At 52.3% G+C, this 25,771-nt stretch overlaps 1 protein-coding gene across 3 annotated transcripts in view; it reads left to right on the forward strand.

The window, feature by feature from the left end:
• The window catches only part of NAT9 (N-acetyltransferase 9), an 87,149-nt gene that overhangs the window by 1,081 nt on the left and 60,297 nt on the right, over positions 1 to 25,771 (forward strand). The gene's annotated exons all lie outside the window — the stretch shown is intronic.

The raw sequence follows: 25,771 nt of genomic DNA on the forward strand, positions 1-25,771 counted from the left end.
CCCCCCATACACCCAGAGCGGGGTACAGCTAGTCCTCCTACCCCCCATACACAGGGAGTGGGGTACAGCTAGTCCTCCTACCCCCCATACACAGGGAGCGGGGTACAGCTAGTCCTCCTACCCCCCCATACACCCAGAGCGGGGTACAGCTAGTCCTCCTACCCCCCATACACAGGGAGCGGGGTACAGCTAGTCCTCCTACCCCCCCATACACAGGGAGCGGGGTACAGCTAGTCCTCCTACCCCCCCATACACAGGGAGCGGGGTACAGCTAGTCCTCCTACCCCCCATACAGAGGGAGCGGGGTACAGCTAGACCTCCTACCCCCCCATACACAGGGAGCGGGGTACAGCTAGTCCTCCTACCCCCCCATACACCCTGAGCGGGGTACAGCTAGTCCTCCTACCCCCCCATACACAGGGAGCGGGGTACAGCTAGTCCTCCTACCCCCCCATACACAGAGAGCGGGGTACAGCTAGTCCTCCTACCCCCCCATACACCCAGAGCGGGGTACAGCTAGTCCTCCTACCCCCCCATACACAGGGAGTGGGGTACAGCTAGTCCTCCTACCCCCCCATACACCCTGAGCGGGGTACAGCTAGCCTCCTACCCCCCCATACACAGGGAGCGGGGTACAGCTAGTCCTCCTACCCCCCCATACACAGGGAGCGGGGTACAGCTAGTCCTCCTACCCCCCATACACCCGGAGCGGGGTACAGCTAGTCCTCCTACCCCCCCATACACAGGGAGCGGGGTACAGCTAGTCCTCCTACCCCCCCATACACACGGAGCGGGGTACAGCTAGTCCTCCTACCCCCCCATACACACGGAGCGGGGTACAGCTAGTCCTCCTACCCCCCCATACACACGGAGCGGGGTACAGCTAGTCCTCCTACCCCCCCATACACAGGGAGCGGGATACAGCTAGTCCTCCTACCCCCCCATACACAGGGAGCGGGGTACAGCTAGTCCTCCTACCCCCCCATACACAGGGAGCGGGGTACAGCTAGACCTCCTACCCCCCATACACCCGGAGCGGGGTACAGCTAGTCCTCCTACCCCCCCATACACAGGGAGCGGGGTACAGCTAGTCCTCCTACCCCCCCATACACAGGGAGCGGGGTACAGCTAGTCCTCCTACCCCCCATACACAGGGAGCGGGGTACAGCTAGTCCTCCTACCCCCCCATACACCCAGAGCGGGGTACAGCTAGTCCTCCTACCCCCCCATACACAGGGAGCGGGGTACAGCTAGTCCTCCTACCCCCCCATACACACGGAGCGGGGTACAGCTAGTCCTCCTACCCCCCCATACACAGGGAGCGGGGTACAGCTAGTCCTCCTACCCCCCCATACACCCAGAGCGGGGTACAGCTAGTCCTCCTACCCCCCCATACACCCAGAGCGGGGTACAGCTAGTCCTCCTACCCCCCCATACACCCTGAGCGGGGTACAGCTAGTCCTCCTACCCCCCCATACACCCAGAGCGGGGTACAGCTAGTCCTCCTACCCCCCCATACACAGGGAGCGGGGTACAGCTAGTCCTCCTACCCCCCCATACACAGGGAGCGGGGTACAGCTAGTCCTCCTACCCCCCCATACACCCTGAGCGGGGTACAGCTAGTCCTCCTACCCCCCCATACACCCTGAGCGGGGTACAGCTAGTCCTCCTACCCCCCCATACACCCTGAGCGGGTTACAGCTAGTCCTCCTACCCCCCCCCCCCCCCCATACACCCAGAGCGGGGTACAGCTAGTCCTCCTACCCCCCATACACACGGAGCGGGGTACAGCTAGTCCTCCTACCCCCCCATACACAGGGAGCGGGGTACAGCTAGTCCTCCTACCCCCCCATACACCCTGAGCGGGGTACAGCTAGTCCTCCTACCCCCCCATACACAGGGAGCGGGGTACAGCTAGTCCTCCTACCCCCCATACACACGGAGCGGGGTACAGCTAGTCCTCCTACCCCCCCATACACCCAGAGCGGGGTACAGCTAGTCCTCCTACCCCCCCATACACCCTGAGCGGGGTACAGCTAGTCCTCCTACCCCCCCATACACAGGGAGCGGGGTACAGCTAGTCCTCCTACCCCCCCATACACCCTGAGCGGGGTACAGCTAGTCCTCCTACCCCCCCATACACAGGGAGCGGGGTACAGCTAGTCCTCCTACCCCCCCATACACAGGGAGCGGGGTACAGCTAGTCCTCCTACCCCCCCATACACCCTGAGCGGGGTACAGCTAGTCCTCCTACCCCCCCCATACACAGGGAGCGGGGTACAGCTAGTCCTCCTACCCCCCCATACACAGGGAGCGGGGTACAGCTAGTCCTCCTACCCCCCCATACACCCTGAGCGGGTTACAGCTAGTCCTCCTACCCCCCCCCCCCCCCCATACACCCAGAGCGGGGTACAGCTAGTCCTCCTACCCCCCATACACACGGTGCAGGGTACAGCTAGTCCTCCTACCCCCCCCCCATACACCCAGAGCGGGGTACAGCTAGTCCTCCTACCCCCCCCCCATACACCCTGAGCGGGGTACAGCTAGTCCTCCTACCCCCCCCCCCCATACACCCAGAGCGGGGTACAGCTAGTCCTCCTACCCCCCCCCCCCCATACACCCAGAGCGGGGTACAGCTAGACCTCCTACCCCCCATACACAGGGAGCGGGGTACAGCTAGTCCTCCTACCCCCCCATACACCCGGAGCGGGGTACAGCTAGTCCTCCTACCCCCCCATACACCCAGAGCGGGGTACAGCTAGTCCTCCTACCCCCTATACACACGGAGCGGGGTACAGCTAGTCCTCCTACCCCCCATACACAGGGAGCGGGGTACAGCTAGTCCTCCTACCCCCCCCATACACCCTGAGCGGGGTACAGCTAGTCCTCCTACCCCCCCATACACACGGAGCGGGGTACAGCTAGTCCTCCTACCCCCCCCATACACAGGGAGCGGGGTACAGCTAGTCCTCCTACCCCCCCCCCCATACACCCAGAGCGGGGTACAGCTAGTCCTCCTACCCCCCATACACCCAGAGCGGGGTACAGCTAGTCCTCCTACCCCCCCATACACCCTGAGCGGGGTACAGCTAGTCCTCCTATCCCCCCATACACAGGGAGCGGGGTACAGCTAGTCCTCCTACCCCCCCATACACACGGAGCGGGGTACAGCTAGTCCTCCTACCCCCCCATACACAGGGAGCGGGGTACAGCTAGTCCTCCTACCCCCCCATACACAGGGAGCGGGGTACAGCTAGTCCTCCTACCCCCCATACACCCGGAGCGGGGTACAGCTAGTCCTCCTACCCCCCCCCCCCATACACCCAGAGCGGGGTACAGCTAGTCCTCCTACCCCCCATACACCCAGAGCGGGGTACAGCTAGTCCTCCTACCCCCCCATACACCCGGAGCGGGGTACAGCTAGTCCTCCTACCCCCCCATACACAGGGAGCGGGGTACAGCTAGTCCTCCTACCCCCCCATACACACGGAGCAGGGTACAGCTAGTCCTCCTACCCCCCATACACCCGGAGCGGGGTACAGCTAGTCCTCCTACCCCCCCATACACCCGGAGCGGGGTACAGCTAGTCCTCCTACCCCCCCATACACCCTGAGCGGGGTACAGCTAGTCCTCCTACCCCCCTATACACACGGAGCGTGGTACAGCTAGTCCTCCTACCCCCCCCCATACACAGGGAGCGGGGTACAGCTAGTCCTCCTACCCCCCATACACACGGAGTGGGGTACAGCTAGTCCTCCTACCCCCCATACACAGGGAGCGGGGTACAGCTAGTCCTCCTACCCCCCATACACAGGGAGCGGGGTACAGCTAGACCTCCTACCCCCCCATACACAGGGAGCGGGGTACAGCTAGTCCTCCTACCCCCCCATACACAGGGAGCGGGGTACAGCTAGTCCTCCTACCCCCCATACACCCGGAGCGGGGTACAGCTAGTCCTCCTACCCCCCCATACACACGGAGCGGGGTACAGCTAGTCCTCCTACCCCCCATACACCCGGAGCGGGGTACAGCTAGTCCTCCTACCCCCCCATACACCCGGAGCGGGGTACAGCTAGTCCTCCTACCCCCCCCATACACCCTGAGCGGGGTACAGCTAGTCCTCCTACCCCCCTATACACACGGAGCGGGGTACAGCTAGTCCTCCTACCCCCCCCCATACACAGGGAGCGGGGTACAGCTAGTCCTCCTACCCCCCATACACACGGAGTGGGGTACAGCTAGTCCTCCTACCCCCCATACACAGGGAGCGGGGTACAGCTAGTCCTCCTACCCCCCATACACAGGGAGCGGGGTACAGCTAGACCTCCTACCCCCCCATACACAGGGAGCGGGGTACAGCTAGTCCTCCTACCCCCCCATACACAGGGAGCGGGGTACAGCTAGTCCTCCTACCCCCCATACACACGGAGCGGGGTACAGCTAGTCCTCCTACCCCCCATACACAGGGAGCGGGGTACAGCTAGACCTCCTACCCCCCCCATACACAGGGAGCGGGGTACAGCTAGTCCTCCTACCCCCCCCCCCATACACCCAGAGCGGGGTACAGCTAGTCCTCCTACCCCCCCCATACACCCTGAGAGGGGTACAGCTAGTCCTCCTACCCCCCCATACACAGGGAGCGGGGTACAGCTAGTCCTCCTACCCCCCCCATACACCCTGAGAGGGGTACAGCTAGTCCTCCTACCCCCCATACACACGGAGCGGGGTACAGCTAGTCCTCCTACCCCCCATACACACGGAGCGGGGTACAGCTAGTCCTCCTACCCCCCCATACACCCTGAGCGGGGTACAGCTAGTCCTCCTACCCCCCCATACACAGGGAGCGGGGTACAGCTAGTCCTCCTACCCCCCATACACACGGAGCGGGGTACAGCTAGTTCTCCTACCCCCCATACACCCTGAGCGGGGTACAGCTAGTCCTCCTACCCCCCCATACACCCTGAGCGGGGTACAGCTAGTCCTCCTACCCCCCATACACCCAGAGCGGGGTACAGCTAGTCCTCCTACCCCCCCATACACCCTGAGCGGGGTACAGCTAGTCCTCCTACCCCCCCATACACAGGGAGCGGGGTACAGCTAGTCCTCCTACCCCCCATACACAGGGAGCGGGGTACAGCTAGTCCTCCTACCCCCCCATACACCCAGAGCGGGGTACAGCTAGTCCTCCTACCCCCCCATACACAGGGAGCGGGGTACAGCTAGTCCTCCTACCCCCCCATACACAGGGAGCGGGGTACAGCTAGTCCTCCTACCCCCCCATACACACGGAGCGGGGTACAGCTAGTCCTCCTACCCCCCCATACACAGGGAGCGGGGTACAGCTAGTCCTCCTATCCCCCCATACACCCTGAGCGGGGTACAGCTAGTCCTCCTACCCCTTCATACACAGGGAGCGGGGTACAGCTAGTCCTCCTACCCCCCCATACACACGGAGCGGGGTACAGCTAGTCCTCCTACCCCCCATACACACGGAGCGGGGTACAGCTAGTCCTCCTATCCCCCCATACACCCTGAGCGGGGTACAGCTAGTCCTCCTATCCCCCCATACACCCTGAGCGGGGTACAGCTAGTCCTCCTACCCCCCCATACACCCTGAGCGGGGTACAGCTAGTCCTCCTACCCCCCATACACACGGAGCGGGGTACAGCTAGTCCTCCTACCCCCTATACACACGGAGCGGGATACAGCTAGTCCTCCTACCCCCCATACACACGGAGCGGGGTACAGCTAGTCCTCCTACCCCCCCCCCCCCCATACACACGGAGCGGGGTACAGCTAGTCCTCCTACCCCCCCATACACAGGGAGCGGGGTACAGCTAGTCCTCCTACCCCCCCATACACAGGGAGCGGGGTACAGCTAGTCCTCCTACCCCCCCATACACAGGGAGCGGGGTACAGCTAGTCCTCCTACCCCCCATACACCCTGAGCGGGGTACAGCTAGTCCTCCTACCCCCCCATACACAGGGAGCGGGGTACAGCTAGTCCTCCTACCCCCCCATACACAGGGAGCGGGATACAGCTAGTCCTCCTACCCCCCCATACACAGGGAGCGGGGTACAGCTAGTCCTCCTACCCCCCATACACCCTGAGCGGGGTACAGCTAGTCCTTCTACCCCCTATACACACGGAGCGGGGTACAGCTAGTCCTCCTACCCCCCCCCCCCATACACACGGAGCGGGGTACAGCTAGTCCTCCTACCCCCCCCCCCCCCATACACCTGGAGCGGGGTACAGCTAGTCCTCCCACCCCCCCCCCCCCCATACACAGGGAGCGGGGTACAGCTAGTCCTCCTACCCCCCCATACACACGGAGCGGGGTACATGCTTAGTCCTCCTACCCCCCATACACACGGAGCGGGGTACAGCTAGTCCTCCTATCCCCCCATACACCCTGAGCGGGGTACAGCTAGTCCTCCTATCCCCCCATACATCCTGAGCGGGGTACAGCTAGTCCTCCTACCCCCCATACACACGGAGCGGGGTACAGCTAGTCCTCCTACCCCCTATACACACGGAGCGGGATACAGCTAGTCCTCCTACCCCCCATACACACGGAGCGGGGTACAGCTAGTCCTCCTACCCCCCCCCCCCCATACACACGGAGCGGGGTACAGCTAGTCCTCCTACCCCCCCATACACAGGGAGCGGGGTACAGCTAGTCCTCCTACCCCCCATACACCCTGAGCGGGGTACAGCTAGTCCTCCTACCCCCCCATACACAGGGAGCGGGGTACAGCTAGTCCTCCTACCCCCCATACACCCTGAGCGGGGTACAGCTAGTCCTTCTACCCCCTATACACACGGAGCGGGGTACAGCTAGTTCTCCTACCCCCCCCCCCCCATACACACGGAGCGGGGTACAGCTAGTCCTCCTACCCCCTCCCCCCATACACCTGGAGCGGGGTACAGCTAGTCCTCCCACCCCCCCCCACCCCCATACACAGGGAGCGGGGTACAGCTAGTCCTCCTACCCCCCCATACACCCTGAGCGGGGTACAGCTAGTCCTCCTACCCCCCATACACACGGAGCGGGGTACAGCTAGTCTTCCTACCCCCCATACACCCTGAGCGGGGTACAGCTAGTCCTCCTACCCCCCATACACACGGAGCGGGGTACAGCTAGTCCTCCTACCCCCCCCCCCCCCCATACACCTGGAGCGGGGTACAGCTAGTCCTCCCACCCCCCCCCCCCCATACACAGGGAGCGGGGTACAGCTAGTCCTCCTACCCCCCCATACACACGGAGCGGGGTACAGCTAGTCCTCCTACCCCCCATACACACGGAGCGGGGTACAGCTAGTCCTCCTATCCCCCCATACACCCTGAGCGGGGTACAGCTAGTCCTCCTATCCCCCCATACACCCTGAGCGGGGTACAGCTAGTCCTCCTACCCCCCCATACACACGGAGCGGGGTACAGCTAGTCCTCCTACCCCCTATACACACGGAGCGGGATACAGCTAGTCCTCCTACCCCCCATACACACGGAGCGGGGTACAGCTAGTCCTCCTACCCCCCCCCCCCCCCCATACACACGGAGCGGGGTACAGCTAGTCCTCCTACCCCCCCATACACCCAGAGCGGGGTACAGCTAGTCCTCCTACCCCCCATACACCCTGAGCGGGGTACAGCTAGTCCTCCTACCCCCCCATACACAGGGAGCGGGGTACAGCTAGTCCTCCTACCCCCCATACACCCTGAGCGGGGTACAGCTAGTCCTTCTACCCCCTATACACACGGAGCGGGGTACAGCTAGTTCTCCTACCCCCCCCCCCCCATACACACGGAGCGGGGTACAGCTAGTCCTCCTACCCCCTCCCCCCATACACCTGGAGCGGGGTACAGCTAGTCCTCCCACCCCCCCCCCCCCCCCCCCATACACAGGGAGCGGGGTACAGCTAGTCCTCCTACCCCCCCATACACCCTGAGCGGGGTACAGCTAGTCCTCCTACCCCCCATACACACGGAGCGGGGTACAGCTAGTCTTCCTACCCCCCCATACACCCTGAGCGGGGTACAGCTAGTCCTCCTACCCCCCATACACACGGAGCGGGGTACAGCTAGTCTTCCTACCCCCCATACACCCTGAGCGGGGTACAGCTAGTCCTCCTACCCCCCATACACCTGGAGCGGGGTACAGCTAGTCCTCCTACCCCCCCCCCCCCCATACACAGGGAGCGGGGTACAGCTAGTCCTCCTACCCCCCCATACACAGGGAGCGGGGGTACAGCTAGTCCTCCTACCCCCCATACACACGGAGCGGGGTACAGCTAGTCCTCCTACCCCCCCATACACAAGGAGCGGGGTACAGCTAGTCCTCCTACCCCCCCATACACAGGGAGCGGGGTACAGCTAGTCCTCCTACCCCCCCATACACAGGGAGCGGGGTACAGCTAGTCCTCCTACCCCCCATACACACGGAGCGGGGTACAGCTAGTCTTCCTACCCCCCCCATACACAGGGAGCGGGGTACAGCTAGTCCTCCTACCCCCCCATACACAGGGAGCGGGGTACAGCTAGTCCTCCTACCCCCCCATACACAGGGAGCGGGGTACAGCTAGTCCTCCTACCCCCCCATACACCCTGAGCGGGGTACAGCTAGTCCTCCTACCCCCCCATACACAGGGAGCGGGGTACAGCTAGTCCTCCTACCCCCCCATACACAGGGAGCGGGGTACAGCTAGTCCTCCTACCCCCCCATACACACGGAGCGGGGTACAGCTAGTCTTCCTACCCCCCCATACACAGGGAGTGGGGTACAGCTAGTCCTCCTACCCCCCCATACACCCTGAGCGGGTTACAGCTAGTCCTCCTACCCCCCATACACACGGAGCGGGGTACAGCTAGTCCTCCTACCCCCCCATACACCCTGAGCGGGGTACAGCTAGTCCTCCTACCCCCCCATACACACAGAGCGGGGTACAGCTAGTCCTCCTACACCCCATACACAGGGAGCGGGGTACAGCTAGTCCTCCTACCCCCCATACACACGGAGCGGGGTACAGCTAGTCCTCCTACCCCCCCCCCCCCCATACACACGGAGCGGGGTACAGCTAGTCCTCCTACACCCCCCCCCATACACACGGAGAGAAGAAAATGGACCAGCCCCCTTGTAGGTTTCGGCCAAGAAGGAAACAACGCTCACCCGATATAAATAATAATAGGTACTTCTTTATTGACACACAACGCGTTTCAGGCTAAACAGCCCTTTCTCAAGTGTATACATTTCAGCTTTATGGCCCCATGAGGTCACCTATAGACTTCTGTCCCCTTATAGCTGTCGCTGCCGTGTAGTCGACAGCCTGAGGACATTCTCCAAGTCTTCTGTAATCACACAGGGAGCCGTCACTGCTCAGCTATAAGGGGACAGAAGTCTATAGGTGACCTCATGGGGCCATAAAGCTGAAATGTATACACTTGAGAAAGGGCTGTTTAGCCTGAAACGCATTGTGTGTCAATAAAGAAGTACCTATTATTATTTATATCGGGTGAGCGTTGTTTCCTTTTTGGCCGAAACCTACAAGGGGGCTGGTCCATTTTCTTCTCTGCGCTTCTACGTCTGAGTGACGACTACGGCAGCTGCCCGGACCCTTAAATTAGGGTGTTATGAGCTTCTTGAGTGTTGTGCTATCACAGAACTTCTTCAGGTGAGGGGGCATTTGTCCCAACCTAAATTAACCTAATTTTGTGAACGCATTACACGAGGATCCACTCGGTGTGGTTTCTTCTCTTCTATTTACCCCATACACACGGAGCGGGGTACAACTAGTCCTCCTCCCCCCCCCCCATACACACGGAGCGGGGTACAGCTAGTCCTCCTACCCCCCCCATACACACGGAGCGGGGTACAGCTAGTCCTCCTACCCCCCCCCCCCCCAAACACACACGGAGCGGGGTACAGCTAGTCCTCCTACCCCCCCCCCCCTTCCATACACACGGAGCGGGGTACAGCTAGTCCTCCTACCCCCCTCCCATACACACGGAGCGGGGTACAGCTAGTCCTCCTACCCCCCCCCCCCCCATACACACGGAGCGGGGTACAGCTAGTCCTCTCACCCACCCCCCCCCCTCCATACACCACAAAGTCTACAGTGTTGGCCAAAAGTATTGGCACCCCTGCAGTTCTGTCAGATAATCCTCGTGCTCTTCCAGATAATGATTGTAGTCACAAATTCTTTGGTATTATCTTCATTTAATTTGTCTTCAGTGGAAAACCACAAAAAGAATTGTCAAAAAGCCAAATTGGATATAATTCCACAGCAAACATAAAAAAGAGGGTGGACAAAAGTATTGGCACTGTTTGAAAAATCATGTGATGCTTCCCTAATTTGTGCAATTACCAGCACCTGTTACTTACCTGAGGCACCTAACAGGTGGTGGCAATAACTAAATCACACTTGCAGCCAGATGAAATGGATTAAAGTTGACTCCACCTGCGTCCTTGTGTGACCACATTGAGCATGGAGAAAAGAAAGAAGACCAAAGAACTGTCTGAGGACTTGAGAAGCAAAATTGTGAGGAAGCCTGAGCAATCTCAAGGCTACAAGTCCATCTCCAAAGCCCTGAATGTTCCTGTGTCTACCGTGCGCAGTGTCATCAAGAAGTGTAAAGCTCATGGCCCTGTGGCTAACCTCCCTAGATGTGGACGCAAAAGAAACATTGACCAGAGATTTCACCGCAAGATTGTGCGGATGGCGGATAAAGAACCGCGACTAACATCCAAACAAGTCCAAGCTGCCCTGCAGTCCGAGGGTACAACAGTGTCACCCCGTACTATCCAGCGTCAGCGTCTGAATGAGAAGGGACTGTATGGTAGGAGACCCAGGAAGACCCCACTTCTTACCCACAGACAGAAGCCAGGCTGGAGTTTGCCAAAACTTACCTGAGAAAGCCAAAACCGTTCTGGAAGAATGTTCTCTGGTCAGAGGAGACAAAAGTAGGAGAAGGCCTCAACATAGAGATTACAGGGAAAAGAGAAGAAGACGCCCCCTACAGTCAGACATGGCGGAGGTCCCTGATGGTTTGGGGTTGCTTTGCTGCCTCTGGCACTGGACTGCTTGACCGTGTGCATGGCATTATGAAGTCTGAAGACGACCAACACATTGTGCAGCATCATGTAGGGCCCAGTGTGAGAAAGCTGGGTCTCCCTCAGAGGTCAGGGCTCTTCCAGCAGGACAAGGACCCAAAACACACTTCAGGTCAGCACTAGAAAATGGTGGTGAGAGAAAGCCCTGGAGACTTGTAAAGTGGCAGCAATGAGTCCAGCCCTGAATCCCATAGAACACCTGTGGGGGAGGGGAGAGATCTCTTGGGGGCAGTTTGGAGAAGGCCCCCTTCACATCTCAGGGGGGACCGCGAGCAGTTTGCCAAAGAAGAAGGGTCTAAGATTCCAGCAGAGCCTTGTAAGAAACTCATTGCTGGTTAGCGGAAGCGGTTGTGCGCAGTTATTGTGTCTAAAGGTTGTGCTACCAAGTATTAGGCTGAGGGCGCCAATACTTCTGTCCGCACCAGTTCTGGAGTTTTGTGGAAAATGATCAATGATGTGACTTTTTTTTCATTCTCTTTTGTGTTTTTTTATTGCAAGCAAAATAAATGAAGATATTACCAAAGAGTTTGTGCTTGTAATCATTATCTGGGGACAGCGAGGATTATCTGACAGGACTGCGGGGGGCGATACTTATACTGTATATACCCTGTGTCACTTATATACTATATAAGAGTCTGTGCTGTGTAATCATTATCTGGGGACAGCGAGGATTATCTGACAGGACTGCAGGGGGCGATACTTATACTGTATATACCCTGTGTCACTTATATACTATATAAGAGTCTGTGCTGTGTAATCATTATCTGGGGGACACCGAGGATCATCTGACAGGACTGCAGGGGGTGATACTTATACTGTATATACCCTGTGTCACTTACAGTCCTATGAAAAAGTTTGGGCACCCCTATTAATCTTAATCATTTTTAGTTCTAAATATTTTGGTGTTTGCAGCAGCCATTTCAGTTTGATATATCTAATAACTGATGGACACAGTAATATTTCAGGATTGAAATGAGGTTTATTGTACTAACAGAAAATGTGCAATATGCATTAAACCAAAATTTGACCGGTGCAAAAGTATGGGCACCCTTATCATTTTATTGATTTGAATTCCCCTAACTACTTTTTACTGACTTACTGAAGCACAAAATTGGTTTTGTAACCTTAGTGAGCTTTGAACTTCATAGCCAGGTGTATCCAATCATGAGAAAAGGTATTTAAGGTGGCCAATTGCAAGTTGTTCTCCTATTTGAATCTCCTCTGAAGAGTGGCATCATGGGCTACTCAAAACAACTCTCAAATGATCTGAAAACAATGATTGTTCAACATAGTTGTTCAGGGGAAGGATACAAAAAGTTTTCTCAGAGATTTAACCTGTCAGTTTCCACTGTGAGGAACATAGTAAGGAAATGGAAGACCACAGGGACAGTTCTTGTTAAGCCCAGAAGTGGCAGGCCAAGAAAAATATCAGAAAGGCAGAGAAGAAGAATGGTGAGAAGAGTCAAGGACAATCCACAGACACCTCCAAAGAGCTGCAGCATCATCTTGCTGCAGATGGTGTCACTGTGCATCGGTCAACTATACAGCGCACTTTGCACAAGGAGAAGCTGTATGGGAGAGTGATGAGAAAGAAGCTGTTTCTGCACGTACGCCACAAATAGAGTTGCCTGAGGTATGAAAAAGCACATTTGGACAAGGCAGCTTCATTTTGGAAACAAAAATTGAGTTGTTTGGTTATAAAAAAAAGGCGTTATGCATGGCGTCCAAAAAGAAACAGCATTCCAAGAAAAACACATGCTACCCACTGTAAAATTTGGTGGAGGTTCCATCATGCTTTGGGGCTGTGTGGCCAATGCCGGCACCGGGAATCTTGTTAAAGTTGAGGGTCGCATGGATTCCACTCAGTATCAGCAGATTCTTGAGAATAATGTTCAGGAATCAGTGACGAAGTTGAAGTTACGCCGGGGATGGATATTTCAGCAAGACAATGATCCAAAACACCGCTCCAAATCCTCAGGTATTCATGCAGAGGAACAATTACAATGTTCTGGAATGGCCATCCCAGTCCCCAGACCTGAATATCATTGAACATCTGTGGGATGATTGGAAGCGGGCTGTCCATGCTCGGCGACCATCTAACTTAACTGAACTTGAATTGTTTGTCCAAAATACCTTTATCCAGGATCCAGGAACTGATTAAAAGCTACAGGAAGCGACTAGAGGCTGTTATCTTTGCAAAAGGAGGATCTACTAAATATTAATGTCACTTTTCTGTTGAGGTGCCCATACTTTTGCACCAGTCAAATTTTGGTTTAATGCATATTGCACATTTTCTGTTAGTACAATAAACCTCATTTCAATCCTGAAATATTACTGTGTCCATCAGTTATTAGATATATCAAACTGAAATGGCTGCTGCAAATACCAAAATATTTAGAACAAAAAATGATTAAGATTAATAGGGGTGCCCAAACTTTTTCATAGGACTGTATATACTATATAAGAGTCTGTGCTGTGTAATCATTATCTGGAGGACACCGGGGATTATCTGACAGGACTGCAGGGAGCGATACTTATACTGTGTATATACCCTGTGTCACTTATATACTATATAAGAGTCTGTGCTGTGTAATCATTATCTGGGGACAGCGAGGATTATCTGACAGGACTGCAGGGGGTGATACTTATACTGTATATACCCTGTGTCACTTATATACTATATAAGAGTCTGTGCTGTGTAATCATTATCTGGGGACAGCGAGGATTATCTGACAGGACTGCAGGGGGCGATACTTATACTGTATATACCCTGTGTCACTGATATACTATAGAAGAGTCTGTGCTGTGTAATCATTATCTGGGGGACAGCGAGGATTATCTGACAGGACTGCAGGGGGCGATACTTATACTGTATATACCCTGTGTCACTTATATACTATATAAGAGTTTGTGCTGTGTAATCATTATCTGGGGACACCGAGGATTATCTGACAGGACTGCAGGGGGCGATACTTATACTGTATATACCCTGTGTCACTTATATACTATATAAGAGTCTGTGCTGTGTAATCATTATCTGGGGGACAGCGAGGATTATCTGACAGGACTGCAGGGGGCGATACTTATACTGTATATACCCTGTGTCACTTATATACTATATAAGAGTCTGTGCTGTGTAATCATTATCTGGGGGACAGCGAGGATTATCTGACAGGACTGCAGGGGGCGATACTTATACTGTATATACCCTGTGTCACTTATATACTATAGAAGAGTCTGTGCTGTGTAATCATTATCTGGGGACACCGAGGATTATCTGACAGGAGTGCAGGGGGCGATACTTATACTGTATATACCCTGTGTCACTTATATACTATATAAGAGTTTGTGCTGTGTAATCATTATCTGGGGGACAGCGAGGATTATCTGACAGGACTGCAGGGGGCGATACTTATACTGTATATACAAACACAAAACTGGAACAGGCCAGATGGTTATCGACACTCAACATATCCAACTACAGGTTCAAATATAAAAAATATATACCTTTATTAACACAATGTTAAAATTATATACATCAATATAAAGAAATACACATACACTGGACAGATGCAAAACACCGTATAAAACAGTACACATAGATGAATCTTAGTGAAATACTATTGCACATATACAGTCCTATGAAAAAGTTTGGGCACCCCTATTAATCTTAATCATTTTTAGTTCTAAATATTTTGGTGTTTATAACAGCCATTTCAGTTTGATATATCTAATAACTGATGGACACAGTAATATTTCAGGATTGAAATGAGGTTTATTGTACTAACAGAAAATGTGCAATATGCATTAAACCAAAATTTGACCGGTGCAAAAGTATGGGCACCTCAACAGAAAAGTGACATTAATATTTAGTAGATCCTCCTTTTGCAAAGATAACAGCCTCTAGTCGCTTCCTGTAGCTTTTAATCAGTTCCTGGATGAAGGTATTTTGGACAAACAATTCAAGTTCAGTTAAGTTAGATGGTCGCCGAGCATGGACAGCCCGCTTCAAATCATCCCACAGATGTTCAATGATATTCAGGTCTGGGGACTGGGATGGCCATTCCAGAACATTGTAATTGTTCCTCTGCATGAATGCCTGAGGATTTGGAGCGGTGTTTTGGATCATTGTCTTGCTGAAATATCCATCCCCGGCGTAACTTCAACTTCGTCACTGATTCTTGAACATTATTCTCAAGAATCTGCTGATACTGAGTGGAATCCATGCGACCCTCAACTTTAACAAGATTCCCGATGCCGGCATTGGCCACACAGCCCCAAAGCATGATGGAACCTCCACCAAATCTTACAGTGGGTAGCATGTGTTTTTCTTGGAATGCTGTTTCTTTTTGGACGCCATGCATAACGCCTTTTTTTTTATAACCAAACAACTCAATCTTTGTTTCATCAGTCCACAGGACCTTCTTCCAAAATGAAGCTGCCTTGTCCAAATGTGCTTTTTCATACCTCAGGCAACTCTATTTGTGGCGTACGTGCAGAAACGGCTTCTTTCTCATCACTCTCCCATACAGCTTCTATTTGTGCAAAGTGCGCTGTATTGCTGACCGATGCACAGTGACACCATCTGCAGCAAGATGATGCTGCAGCTCTTTGGAGGCGTCTGTGGATTGTCCTTGACTGTTCTCACCATTCTTCTTCTCTGCCTTTCTGATATTTTTCTTGGCCTGCCACTTCTGGGCTTAACAAGAACTGTCCCTGTGCTCTTCCATCTCCTTACTATGTTCCTCACAGTGGAAACTGACAGGTTAAATCTCTGAGACAACGTTTTGTATCCTTCCCCTGAACAACTATGTTGAACAATCTTTGTTTTCAGATCATTTGAGAGCGGGCTGTCCATGTTCGGCGACCATCAAACTTAACTGAACTTGAATTGTTTTGTAGAAAGAAATGGTCCAAAATCCCTTCATCCAGGATCCAGGAACTGATTAAAAGCTACAGGAAGCGACTAGAGGCTGTTATCTTTGCAAAAGGAGGATCTACTAAATATTAATGTCACTTTTCTGTTGAGGTGCCCATATTTTTGCACCGGTCACATTTTGGTTTAATGCATATTGCACATTTTCTGTTAGTACAATAAACCTCATTTCAATCCTGAAATATTACTGTGTCCATCAGTTATTAGATATATCAAACTGAAATGGCTGTAGCAAACACCAAAATATTTAGAACTAAAAATGATTAAGATTAATAGGGGTGCCCAAACTTTTTCATAGGACTGTATATATATATAGTAAGATGAACTACACCTGATGCAACCTCCACAAACAATTTATTAAATAATCACACTACCCAAATGCAGCTAAACTACTCTCCTGGTATTGACTAAGCATGTATATAGTCATAATATCCTGATTGCAGAAAGAACACTCTCCTTAATTCCACATAAAGTCAGAAAATGACCAATAATATGTATTTCCGAAGCAGGAACAGGGATAAACCCATGTTTACAACATATTGTCATCAAGGAGGCAGAGCCGCAGGTATAATGCACACATAATACAATAAGGATAGGTCTACATCAAGAGGAAATATGCCATCTTACCCATATAGAATCACTGTGATGTAAAGCAAAAACACCTAGTGTCTGTTTGTCAGCCCGACGTACGTTTCGGCACGCTAAGCCTTCGGAATACTATATAAGAGTCTGTGCTGTGTAATCATTATCTGGGGGACAGCGAGGATTATCTGACAGGACTGCAGGGGGCGATACTTACACTGTATATACCCTGTGTCACTTATACAGTTAGGGCCAGAAATATTTGGACAGTGACACAAGTTTTGTTATTTTAGCTGTTTACTAAAACATGTTCAGAAATACAATTATATATATAATATGGGCTGAAAGTGCACACTCCCAGCGGCAATATGAGAGTTTCCACATCCAAATCGGAGAAAGGGTTTAGGAATCATAGCTCTGTAATGCATAGCCTCCTCTTTTTCAAGGGACCAAAAGTAATTGGACAATGGACTCTAAGGGCTGCAATTAACTCTGAAGGCGTCTCCCTCGTAAACCTGCAATCAATGAAGTAGTTAAAAGGTCTGGGGTTGATTCCAGGTGTGTGGTTTTGCATTTGGAAGCTGTTGCTGTGACCAGACAACATGCGGTCAAAGGAACTCTCAATTGAGGTGAAGCAGAACATCCTGAGGCTGAAAAAAAAATAAAAAATCCATCAGAGAGATAGCAGACATGCTTGGAGTAGCAAAATCAACAGTCGGGTACATTCTAAGAAAAAAGGAATTGACTGGTGAGCTTGGGAACTCAAAAAGGCCTGGGCGTCCACGGATGACAACAGTGGTGGATGATCGCCGCATACTTTCTTTGGTCAAGAAGAACCCGTTCACAACATCAACTGAAGTCCAGAACACTCTCAGTGAAGTAGGTGTATCTGTCTCTAAGTCAACAGTAAAGAGAAGACTCCATGAAAGTAAATACAAAGGGTTCACATCTAGATGCAAACCATTCATCAATTCCAAAAATAGACAGGCCAGAGAAAAACACCTCAAGAAGCCAGCTCAGTTCTGGAAAAGTATTTTATGGACAGATGAGACAAAGATCAACCTGTACCAGAATGATGGGAAGAAAAAAGTTTGGAGAAGAAAGGGAACGGCACATGATCCAAGGCACAGCACATCCTCTGTAACACATGGTGGAGGCCACGTGATGGCATGGGCATGCATGGCTTTCAATGGCGGCACTGGCTCACTTGTGTTTATTGATGACATAACAGCAGACAAGAGTAGCCGGATGAATTCTGAAGTGTACCGGGATATACTTTCAGCCCAGATTCAGCCAAATGCTGCCAAGTTGTTGGGACGGCGCTTCATAGTACAGATGGACAATGACCCCAAGCATACAGCCAAAGCTACCCAGGAGTTCATGAGTGCAAAAAAGTGGAACATTCTGCAATGGCCAAGTCACTCACCAGATCTTACCCCAATTGAGCATGCATTTCACTTGCTCAAATCCAGACTTAGGGTGCATGCACACTACGTAACGCCGGGCGTGTATGAGAGCCGTACACGCCGGCGTTACAGCAGGGCTGCCGAACACTTCCCATTCACTTCAATGGGAGCGCTCGTAAACGCCGCTGTTACCAGCGCTCCCATTGAAGTGAATGGGAAGTGTTCGGCAGTCTGCCGTAATGCCGGCGTGTACGGCTCTCATACACGCCCGGCGTTACGTAGTGTGCATGCACCCTTAAGGCGGAAAGACCCACAAACAAGCAAGACCTGAAGGCTGCGGCTGTAAAGGCCTGGCAAAGCATTAAGAAGGAGGAAACCCAGCGTTTGGTGATGTCCATGGGTTCCAGACTTAAGGCAGTGATTGCCTCCAAAGGATTCGCAACAAAATATTGAAAATAAAAATATTTGGTTTGGGTTATGTTTATTTGTCCAATTACTTTTGAGCTCCTAAAATGTGGAGTGTTTGTAAAGAAATTTTCTATCAGATATTTTTGTTCAACCCTTCAAATTAAACGTTACAATCTGCACTTGAATTCTGTTGTAGAGGTTTCATTTCAAAACCAATGTGGTGGCATGCAGAGCCCAACTCGCGAAAATTGTGTCACTGTCCAAATATTTCTGGCCCTAACTGTATACTATATAAGAGTCTGTGCTGTGTAATCATTATCTGGGGACAGCGAGGATTATCTGACAGGACTGCAGGGAGCGATACTTATACTGTATATACCCTGTGTCACTTATATACTATATAAGAGTCTGTGCTGTGTAATCATTACCTGGGGGACAGTGAGGATTATCTGACAGGACTGCAGGGGGCGATACTTATACTGTATATACCCTGTGTCACTTATATACTATATAAGAGTCTGTGCTGTGTAATCATTATCTGGGGGACAGCGAGGATTATCTGACAGGACTGCAGGGGGCGATACTTATACTGTATATACCCTGTGTCACTTATATACTATATAAGAGTCTGTGCTGTGTAATCATTATCTGGGGGACAGCGAGGATTATCTGACAGGACTGCAGGGGGCGATACTTATACTGTATATACCCTGTGTCACTTATATACTATATAAGAGTCTGTGCTGTGTAATCATTATCTGGGGGACAGCGAGGATTATCTGACAGGACTGCGGGGGGCGATACTTATACTGTATATACCCTGTGTCACTTATATACTATATAAGAGTCTGTGCTGTGTAATCATTATCTGGGGGACAGCGAGGATTATCTGACAGGACTGCAGGGGGCGATACTTGTACTGTATATACCCTGTGTCACTTATATACTATATAAGAGTCTGTGCTGTGTAATCATTATCTGGGGGACAGCGAGGATTATCTGACAGGACTGCGGGGGGCGATACTTATACTGTATATACCCTGTGTCACTTATATACTATATAAGAGTCTGTGCTGTGTAATCATTATCTGGGGACAGCGAGGATTATCTGACAGGACTGCAGGGGGCGATACTTATACTGTATATACCCTGTGTCACTTATTTACTATATAAGAGTTTGTGCTGTGTAATCATTATCTGGGGGACAGCGAGGATTATCTGACAGGACTGCAGGGGGCGATACTTATACTGTATATACCCTGTGTCACTTATATACTATATAAGAGTCTGTGCTGTGTAATCATTATCTGGGGGACAGCGAGGATTATCTGACAGGACTGCAGGGAGCGATACTTATACTGTATATACCCTGTGTCACTTATATACTATATAAGAGTCTGTGCTGTGTAATCATTATCTGGGGGACAGCGAGGATTATCTGACAGGACTGCAGGGGGCGATACTTATACTGTATATACCCTGTGTCACTTATATACTATATAAGAGTCTGTGCTGTGTAATCATTATCTGGGGACAGCGAGGATTATCTGACAGGACTGCAGAGGGCGATACTTATACTGTATATACCCTGTGTCACTTATATACTATATAAGAGTTTGTGCTGTGTAATCATTATCTGGGGACAGCTAGGATTATCTGACAGGACTGCAGGGGGCGATACTTATACTGTATATACCCTGTGTCACTTATATACTATATAAGAGTCTGTGCTGTGTAATCATTATCTGGGGGACAGCGAGGATTATCTGACAGGACTGCAGGGAGCGATACTTTTGGCCAACACTGTATATCCATTGTGTTACAGATAGAAGGGATTGGGCAGTGTATACCCCGCCATCTGCTAATAGTCAGCTTAGTTATCCATTCCCAGCAGGAACTATAGAGGAACAGGACAACACAGATTTATAAGAGAATATAATGAATGTCCGCTCCTGACTCCTCTTCAAAGGAGAAACCTGAATTCCCACAGTAACCCTTCAGACTCCCTTACACGTAATTCTAGGTCCAGCCATGTCCTTTGGGGGGCGCACACAGCTACAACCCCCGCTATCCTGCTATAATGATGTCAGAAAGATCCAATTGTGGCCCCTTAAAAGTGCAGAAGGAGGTGGCTCTAATGTACTAATACATGGTGACATGGAGAGAGGGGCGGGGGGCATGGTGCGCCCCCTACAGGACATGACCAGAACTGCTCAATCATATTTGTTAGGACCTTAGCAGTGTGATACTAATACATGGTGACATGGAGAGGGGCGGGGGGCATGGTGCGCCCCCTACAGGACATGACCAGAACTGCTCAATCATATTTGTTAGGACCTTAGCAGTGTGATACTAATACATGGTGACATGGAGAGAGGGGCGGGGGGGCATGGTGCGCCCCCCACAGGACATGACCAGAACTGCTCAATCATATTTGTTAGGACCTTAGCAGTGTGATACTAATACATGGTGACATGGAGAGGGGCGGGGGGCATGGTGCGCCCCCCACAGGACATGACCAGAACTGCTCAATCATATTTGTTAGGACCTTAGCAGTGTGATACTAATACATGGTGACATGGAGAGAGGGGCGGGGGGCATGGTGCGCCCCCTACAGGACATGACCAGAACTGCTCAATCATATTTGTTAGGACCTTAGCAGTGTGATACTAATACATGGTGACATGGAGAGGGGCGGGGGGGCATGGTGCGCCCCCTACAGGACATGACCAGAACTGCTCAATCATATTTGTTAGGACCTTAGCAGTGTGATACTAATACATGGTGACATGGAGAGGGGCGGGGGGGCATGGTGCGCCCCCTACAGGACATGACCAGAACTGCTCAATCATATTTGTTAGGACAATAGCAGTGTGATACTAATACATGGTGACATGGAGAGGGGCGGGGAGCATGGTGCGCCCCCTACAGGACATGACCAGAACTGCTCAATCATATTTGTTAGGACCTTAGCAGTGTGATACTAATACATGGTGACATGGAGAGGGGCGGGGGGCATGGTGCGCCCCCTACAGGACATGACCAGAACTGCTCAATCATATTTGTTAGGACCTTAGCAGTGTGATACTAATACATGGTGACATGGAGAGAGGGGCGGGGGGGCATGGTGCGCCCCCCACAGGACATGACCAGAACTGCTCAATCATATTTGTTAGGACAATAGCAGTGTGATACTAATACATGGTGACATGGAGAGGGGCGGGGGGCATGGTGCGCCCCCTACAGGACATGACCAGAACTGCTCAATCATATTTGTTAGGACCTTAGCAGTGTGATACTAATACATGGTGACATGGAGAGAGGGGCGGGGGGGCATGGTGCGCCCCCCACAGGACATGACCAGAACTGCTCAATCATATTTGTTAGGACCTTAGCAGTGTGATACTAATACATGGTGACATGGAGAGAGGGGCGGGGGGCATGGTGCGCCCCCTACAGGACATGACCAGAACTGCTCAATCATATTTGTTAGGACCTTAGCAGTGTGATACTAATACATGGTGACATGGAGAGGGGCGGGGGGGCATGGTGCGCCCCCTACAGGACATGACCAGGACCGTTCGATCATATTTGTTAGGACCTTAGCAGTGTGATACTAATACATGGTGACATGGAGAGGGGCGGGGGGGCATGGTGCGCCCCCTACAGGACATGACCAGAACTGCTCAATCATATTTGTTAGGACCTTAGCAGTGTGATACTAATACATGGTGACATGGAGAGGGGCGGGGGGGCATGGTGCGCCCCCTACAGGACATGACCAGAACTGCTCAATCATATTTGTTAGGACCTTAGCAGTGTGATACTAATACATGGTGACATGGAGAGAGGGGCGGGGGGGCATGGTGCGCCCCCTACAGGACATGACCAGAACTGCTCAATCATATTTGTTAGGTCCTTAGCAGTGTGATACTAATACATGGTGACATGGAGAGGGGCGGGGGGCATGGTGCGCCCCCTACAGGACATGACCAGAACTGCTCAATCATATTTGTTAGGACCTTAGCAGTGTGATATTAATACATGGTGACATGGAGAGGGGCGGGGGGCATGGTGCGCCCCCTACAGGACATGACCAGAACTGCTCAATCATATTTGTTAGGACCTTAGCAGTGTGATACTAATACATGGTGACATGGAGAGAGGGGCAGGGGGCATGGTGCGCCCCCCACAGGACATGACCAGAACTGCTCAATCATATTTGTTAGGACCTCAGCAGTGTGATACTAATACATGGTGACATGGAGAGAGGGGCGGGGGGGCATGGTGCGCCCCCCACAGGACATGACCAGAACTGCTCAATCATATTTGTTAGGACCTTAGCAGTGTGATACTAATACATGGTGACATGGAGAGAGGGGCAGGGGGCATGGTGCGCCCCCTACAGGACATGACCAGAACTGCTCAATCATATTTGTTAGGACCTTAGCAGTGTGATACTAATACATGGTGACATGGAGAGGGGCGGGGGGGCATGGTGCGCCCCCTACAGGACATGACCAGAACTGCTCAATCATATTTGTTAGGACCTTAGCAGTGTGATACTAATACATGGTGACATGGAGAGGGGCGGGGGGCATGGTGCGCCCCCTACAGGACATGACCAGAACTGCTCAATCATATTTGTTAGGACCTCAGCAGTGTGATACTAATACATGGTGACATGGAGAGGGGCGGGGGGCATGTGCGCCCCCCACAGGACATGACCAGAACTGCTCAATCATATTTGTTAGGACCTTAGCAGTGTGATACTAATACATGGTGACATGGATAGAGGGGCGGGGGGCATGGTGCGCCCCCTACAGGACATGACCAGAACTGCTCAATCATATTTGTTAGGACCTTAGCAGTGTGATACTAATACATGGTGACATGGAGAGGGGCGGGGGGGCATGGTGCGCCCCCTACAGGACATGACCAGAACTGCTCAATCATATTTGTTAGGACCTTAGCAGTGTGATACTAATACATGGTGACATGGAGAGAGGGGCGGGGGGGCATGGTGCGCCCCCTACAGGACATGACCAGAACTGCTCAATCATATTTGTTAGGACCTTAGCAGTGTGATACTAATACATGGTGACATGGAGAGGGGCGGGGGGCATGGTGCGCCCCCTACAGGACATGACCAGAACTGCTCAATCATATTTGTTAGGACCTTAGCAGTGTGATACTAATACATGGTGACATGGAGAGAGGGGCGGGGGGCATGGTGCGCCCCCCACAGGACATGACCAGAACTGCTCAATCATATTTGTTAGGACCTTAGCAGTGTGATACTAATACATGGTGACATGGAGAGGGGCGTGGGGGCATGGTGCGCCCCCCACAGGACATGACCAGAACTGCTCAATCATATTTGTTAGGACCTTAGCAGTGTGATACTAATACATGGTGACATGGAGAGGGGCGGGGGGCATGGTGCGCCCCCTACAGGACATGACCAGAACTGCTCAATCATATTTGTTAGGACCTTAGCAGTGTGATACTAATACATGGTGACATGGAGAGAGGGGCGGGGGGCATGGTGCGCCCCCCACAGGACATGACCAGAACTGCTCAATCATATTTGTTAGGACCTTAGCAGTGTGATACTAATACATGGTGACATGGAGAGGGGCGGGGGGGCATGGTGCGCCCCCCACAGGACATGACCAGAACTGCTCAATCATATTTGTTAGGACCTTAGCAGTGTGATACTAATACATGGTGACATGGAGAGGGGCGGGGGGCATGGTGCGCCCCCTACAGGACATGACCAGAACCGTTCGATCATATTTGTTAGTACCTTAGCAGTGTGATACTAATACATGGTGACATGGAGAGAGGGGCGGGGGGGCATGGTGCGCCCCCCACAGGACATGACCAGAACCGTTCGATCATATTTGTTAGGACCTTAGCAGTGTGATACTAATACATGGTGACATGGAGAGGGGCGGGGGGCATGGTGCGCCCCCCACAGGACATGACCAGAACTGCTCAATCATATTTGTTAGGACCTTAGCAGTGTTATACTAATACATGGAGAGGGGCGGGGGGCATGGTGCGCCCCCTACAGGACATGACCAGGACCGTTCGATCATATTTGTTAGGACCTTAGCAGTGTGATACTAATACATGGTGACATGGAGAGGGGCGGGGGGCATGGTGTGCCCCCTACAGGACATGACCAGAACCGTTCGATCATATTTGTTAGGACCTTAGCAGTGTGATACTAATACATGGTGACATGGAGAGGGGCGGGGGGCATGGTGCGCCCCCCACAGGACATGACCAGAACTGCTCAATCATATTTGTTAGGACCTTAGCAGTGTTATACTAATACATGGAGAGGGGCGGGGGGCATGGTGCGCCCCCCACAGGACATGACCAGAACTGCTCAATCATATTTGTTAGGACCTTAGCAGTGTGATACTAATACATGGTGACATGGAGAGAGGGGCGGGGGGCATGGTGCGCCCCCTACAGGACATGACCAGAACTGCTCAATCATATTTGTTAGGACCTTAGCAGTGTGATACTAATACATGGTGACATGGAGAGGGGCGGGGAGCATGGTGCGCCCCCTACAGGACATGACCAGGACCGTTCGATCATATTTGTTAGGACCTTAGCAGTGTGATACTAATACATGGTGACATGGAGAGGGGCGGGGGGCATGGTGCGCCCCCCACAGGACATGACCAGAACTGCTCAATCATATTTGTTAGGACCTTAGCAGTGTGATACTAATACATGGTGACATGGAGAGGGGCGGGGGGCATGGTGCGCCCCCCACAGGACATGACCAGAACTGCTCAATCATATTTGTTAGGACCTTAGCAGTGTGATACTAATACATGGTGACATGGAGAGGGGCGGGGGGCATGGTGCGCCCCCTACAGGACATGACCAGGACCGTTCGATCATATTTGTTAGGACCTTAGCAGTGTGATACTAATACATGGTGACATGGAGAGAGGGACGGGGGGCATGGTGCGCCCCCCACAGGACATGACCAGGACCGTTCGATCATATTTGTTAGGACCTTAGCAGTGTGATACTAATACATGGTGACATGGAGAGAGGGGCGGGGGGCATGGTGCGCCCCCCACAGGACATGACCAGAACTGCTCAATCATATTTGTTAGGACCTTAGCAGTGTGATACTAATACATGGTGACATGGAGAGGGGCGGGGGGCATGGTGCGCCCCCTACAGGACATGACCAGAACCGTTCGATCATATTTGTTAGGACCTTAGCAGTGTGATACTAATACATGGTGACATGGAGAGGGGCGGGGGGGCATGGTGCGCCCCCTACAGGACATG

The sequence above is a fragment of the Leptodactylus fuscus genome, unplaced genomic scaffold, assembly GCF_031893055.1.
Source record: "Leptodactylus fuscus isolate aLepFus1 unplaced genomic scaffold, aLepFus1.hap2 HAP2_SCAFFOLD_61, whole genome shotgun sequence".
Lineage (NCBI taxonomy): Eukaryota > Metazoa > Chordata > Amphibia > Anura > Leptodactylidae > Leptodactylus > Leptodactylus fuscus.